Source organism: Oxyura jamaicensis, chromosome 1 (assembly GCF_011077185.1).
Source record: "Oxyura jamaicensis isolate SHBP4307 breed ruddy duck chromosome 1, BPBGC_Ojam_1.0, whole genome shotgun sequence".
NCBI classification, from domain to species: domain Eukaryota; kingdom Metazoa; phylum Chordata; class Aves; order Anseriformes; family Anatidae; genus Oxyura; species Oxyura jamaicensis.
This window is the reverse complement of record NC_048893.1, coordinates 3,675,631-3,680,850: the sequence shown is the minus strand read 5'-3', so window position 1 is coordinate 3,680,850 and position 5,220 is coordinate 3,675,631. Positions and strand designations below refer to the sequence as shown.

Here is a 5,220-nt window from a genome sequence, read left to right as displayed (position 1 = left end):
AAAAAAAAAAAAAAAAAAAAAAGCCCTAAAAAGAGCGGCAGGCATGCGCACTGCGCGGATGCCATATTGGAATGAGGCTGCCGCGGGTGCGGGCGCAGGGACGGCTCCGCGCAGCGCCGCGCACCGCGGGCTCCCGCTGCTGAGGCGCGGAAAAAAAATAATTAAAAAAAAAAAAAATTGAACCCCCCCAAACTTCTTCAGGTAAGGCACCGCATCCAGCAGCACCCCCCGGGACTCTCCTTGCTGGCATTTCTTTTTATTTATTAATATATATATATATATATATTTTTCGCAGCGCTTGGGTGGAGAGTGTCGGGTGGATATTTTTTTTTCTTCATTATTATTATTATAAAGGAAAGCCGAGGGATGGAAAGTGGATGTGGGTGTGTTGTGCGAAGAGGTTGAGTTGTTGGGAAGTGTTTGCGGGGGCTTGCGGGGCTGCTGGGGCACAGCCCCGGCTGGAGCCGGTACCTGCGCTCGGTTTTGCGGCTGCCGCTCCCCGTGCACCCTCCCCGGGCACTGCGGCCGCAATTCCCCGCCGGCTGTCAGCGGGTTCTTTTCCTGGCATACTCTGCATGCCAGGCATACTCTTTTTCTTCCTTTCTTTTATTTTTTTTTCTTTTTTCCTCTTTAAAGTAATCTGTCTTTTTAGGGTCTTCCCTGGCATCCTTCGGGGCATCTTTCGCATGCAGCCCCCCTTTCAAATTGCTGCGTGTCTCGGAAAGAGTTTTTTTTTTTTTTTTTTTTTTTTTTTTTTATTTTTTTTTTCTTCCGAATCTGCAAGGGTGAAAAAAGAGCCGCCGCAAATAGCGGGGAAGAAAAAGAAAAGAAAGCAATCAGCTGTGCCAAAACGTGCAGCCCTGATCTCTACATATTTTCCCCCGTAGCGCTCCCGAACTGCGGTAAATGAATATTTATAAAGCTTGTCAGTTCAACATGGCGGGTTAAGGTGTCTTTAAAACTGAAAATAAACATTTTGAGGGGTGAAAAAGAGGGAAGCCAAGGTGTCACACGTTGGCTCAACTCTCTTTTGTTGCTCGGAGAGGTGCGCCGGTGAATTAAACGCAGAGAGGTGGGGATGGGATCGGTCCTCGGGGTCCCCCCCCTGCAGGACTCACTGGTGGGGAAAGTACAGGGGATTTGTGTGTGCTGGGAAGGAACCATGAGAAGGGGCACGCGGACTTCGGAGCCCGGCCGATTTGCCTTTGAATGCCAAAATCGCAGGCGTGCCACGAGAGAGAGCTGAAAAAAAAATGCCGAGAGACGCAGCGACGATTTATTTTGCATTAACAGTAGACATGTCGTGGGATGAGATGTCCTATTGGAGCTGTCAAGCCTTCCCCACTCGACGCAGTCAACCGGGGATGTGCTTTTTATTCCGCCCCCCCCCCCGTTGTCTAACAAAAATGCTCAGAAATTGCCGTGCACGGAAATCGGGGCTGCCAAACAAGTGGCTGTACCAGTGCGTGCCGCAATCAGCATCTCGTGTGCGGAGAGACCCTAAAAAGCCCACGACGGCGGAGGCGACTCGGCAGCTTTTGCAGAGTAAGCAAATGAGAGTTTGCGAGGAGTTTGCAGGGAGTTGTTTGTGCTCTCCCCGGCTGCCGTTTGCAAATGCATTTTTCGGGGGAGTGGAGGAACGAGACTGGCTCCGAGGAAGGAGAAACTTCCTTGTTCCAGTGCCGGGAGCGCTCTGGTGCTGCTGCCCGGGGATCGTTTTGCTGTGGTTGTAGGGTGTTAAGTTGGGAACACCCGTATTTTGCAGCCCTGGGAGGCGACGGGAAGCTCCAGCATCGCAGGGATGGGGGAGCTGGGGAGGATCCTGGGGGGAAGATTTCCCTGAGCCTTTTGGAGATGCTCTCCAGAAACCTGCCGTGCTTTTATTTAGCAGGAGAGGTTAGAAATGCTGGTTGCCTATCGCAGCATGCTGGCTGAGGTTTTGCCTTCCAACAGGGCTCTCTTCCTTCTTCCCACCCCATTTTTCCCCTCTGTCCAGCCTCAGTTCCCAGTCAGGACCAGGTTTTGCCTCTCAGGGAGCCAGCAAACTCATGTCACAGGGGTGGGGATGGGGGGTACGCGGGGGGGCAAGGGAGGATTCTGACCTGTTATCAGAAAATAGCATTAATTATAAGCAGAGCTGCTTGGGGGGCAGCTGTCAAACAGTGGTGGGATGGAGCTTGCGAAATCCGAGTGGAATGGAGTGGAGTCAGCCTGTGGGATCTTCTGTGGGGTGGGAAGGGATGGAGCCATTTCAAAATGGGGAAAAAACTCCCCCACCCCTGCCCTGCATCTCTCCCTCCCCACATGTGCTGCCCTGTGGCAGAGAGGCTTTTGAAGGCACTTTGTGCCCCTGGGCACTGGGGCAGGAGATGTTGTAGCAGAAGGAGCTGGAGGCTGAGAAGAAAAGCAACTTGGTGGGGCTCTGCTGTGGGTGGGGGCATGGCGGGGGCACAAAGGTCTCTGCAGATCTCTCTCTACTTGGGGCATTGCCCCTCTTTTTTTTTTTTTTTTTTTTAATTTTTCATTAAAGGAATCTGCTTAAAAATAGAAAAAGCAGCCTAAAATGGCACTTGCAAGCTGCGCTTCCTGATGGGAACACCTTGCTTTGCACCAGTGTTGCCCATTTCAGGCTCTGCAGCCAGCCCCCCTCTCAGGATGGGGTGCAACCCCCCCACCCTCCAGGGCAGGGGACACCCCATCACCCCTAGGGGCTGTGTTTATAGGACAGCTTTGCTCCCCCCAGATCTTTGCTCCTATTTCCCCCGAAGAAAGGGGGTTCTGCACAAGCACTTCTGATTTCCTTTGCTGGAGGGCAAGGGGATTATTTGCTGGTGGGCTCTGCAGGGGCTGGGGGGAGTGGGTGAGGCAGGTTTGCTCTTTGGGTTTGGAATCGCAGCCCAGGGGAACAAGGACACAAGTGGCCTGTTTTTCTCTTTTTTTCCTTTCCTTTCCCAACAGATTATTTATGGAAAGAAAGAAAATAGTCTCACAAGTGTAATAACTTCAGTGTTTATAAAGGATTAGATCCTAATAACTCCTCTGATAAGATGGAGGCTCGGTGTAATCTGTTACTAAGTGAAAATGTAAGAACCATTTAAATAGATGCAGCAAAGAGATGCTGGCCGACTAGTGCACTGCAAACAAAAAGGAAATAATACCTTTTTGCTGATTTTTTGGGGCATCCTTTCATGTATATATTGAGAAAACATTTACAGATATTCAACAGATGTTTTCAGGATGCTGCATAGGTGGAGAGTGTGTGGCACAGCTGTAAGAACATCTGTAGAAGGCAGTATATAGTTGTGTGCCTGTGATTATGAGTGATAATTGACTGGCTGGACAGACAGATGATGTTTTAATGAAACATTTATTAAAACTTTATGGCGGTGTTACCAGAAATAGAATAAATACTGCAACTGTCAGCTCTTTAGTCTAGGGATGCTTTTTTTCTCCTCATGGCTTGTGCTGTGCAGGGTGGACTGCTGACCCCTTAAATAAATAAAATGAATAAAATGAATACAATAAATAAAATAAATACATATATGTATTTCAAGTTGCCTTTTCAGGCCTCTTTGCAGGGATGTGGCCACAATATGGGAGTGTCAGCAAAGGGATGTGGAAAATACCTTGTTGTGGGACAGGCCATGGGAGAGAAGGTGCTGTGTTGTTTCTTTGAGGACTTTTTGCTGGCTAAATTTATGTTGGTGTGGGATCGGGGGGTCCCAGGGGTGGTGGCTGAGGAAGCTGGCTGCTCCCTGCTCGTGTCCAGGTGACAAAGTCACGGAGTTGTGGAAGCTCAAAGAATCAGGCCACGAAGCCAAAGTGTAGAGAAGGAGGAGCCAGAGGCACGTTTCTGAAGGTGCCCAGGGAAAATTAACAGGAAGGCCACAGGGGCCACGTTTCATATGACCTGAAGGTGATGGAGGCATCCTGGGTCCTTTATTACTGTGTCCTGACACGTGGCATGGATCGACTGGTGCAGCTGGGCTCACAGTGCAGAAAATGAGATGCTGTTGGTCACAGTGATGCTGCTTGCTGAATTTGTTCTATCCCTGTGATGCTCCAGTTCTTGGGAGCAATTATTTGAGCGTGCCCAGTGGTACCTTGCCAACATTTAAGTCTCATCGTTTCAAACTATCTGTTGATCTTTTCACGATAGTCATCTCCGATGTAACCAGTCAAATCCACCCTTCGGGTTTTCAGCCAGAAGATTTATATTAGCTGTGTTTTCTGTATCTTAGGTGGCACTCCCACGGTGAGTCGAAGTGTTTGGGTTGCAGAGCAGGGGGAACGCAGAAGTATGAGCAAAAGTCTTTGTCACTGACATATAACAGCTTCTGAAAAAGTTTATTTTGAGATCGGCCTTTTTGCAAGGCCTAAACAAAGCATTCTTGAGAGGGCTGGTTTGGAAAGTGTGATCACAGTTACTCCACTTTCATGAATCAGAAACGTTTGTTCTAAAATTAAATGGTAATAAAAAGCCATAAAATCCCCCAAACCAGGCAGATCTTGACAGCTGACCGAAAGATCATTTCTGAGTAGGTGTGAAGCTTAAAAAAGGTATGTGTGGAATCTAGGCTATTTTTTTCTCGTGCTCGTGATTCTTGCTTTCATGATTAATGCTCCAAATATCACCAAGTGGCTTGTGCAAGGGAGCCCTAATTGCTTAGGCAAAGTCCTGAGCTCCAGTCTGAATATAATTTATTGGGAAGGTGCGAGGCCAGACCTTGGGATGCTCTGCTCTGTGGGGCATTTATTCTGGATGACCTGGGGCAGCTCGCGTGTTCACTGTGGCATCTCTCAGAGGCCACTTGTGGGATGAAAGGGAACCCAATCGGTCTTGTCTTGGAGAAGAGGCGTGGAATTAACCCCCTAAATGAGCCTTACAGGCCTCTGAATTAAAATGTCTTGTGGAATTTGGTCCTGGATAGATCTTGGTAAGGGCTGCCGGCTGCTCTTACATGCCCCAGGGGAAGGGAAGGGGTGGCAAGAGATGTCCATGAGGGCTGCAACTTGTTCCCAGTTCATGAAGCTTATCTGGGTGTAAAGCACTGGGAGGGATGTAAACGCACACAGGACTAAGCCCAAGTGCTGATCAGCTGTGCTGTGTAAATGAACCAAACGGTGCCAGGACCTGAAATATCACTTTTCCTAAAATGCATTGGAATCAGATGACAGATGTTTTTTTTTTTTTTTTTTTTTTTTTTTTTTTTTTTTTTT

At 48.5% G+C, this 5,220-nt stretch overlaps 1 protein-coding gene across 1 annotated transcript in view; it reads left to right on the top strand.

Annotated features, from left to right (window-relative positions):
• The first annotated feature begins 52 nt into the window (after nt 1–52).
• The window catches only part of SFMBT2 (Scm like with four mbt domains 2), a 113,135-nt gene continuing 107,967 nt past the window's right edge, over nt 53–5,220 (top strand). Inside the window, exon 1 of the mRNA XM_035335241.1 lies at nt 53–201. The gene's annotated coding sequence lies outside the window, so the exon portion shown is untranslated. The remainder of the gene's footprint in view (nt 202–5,220) is intronic.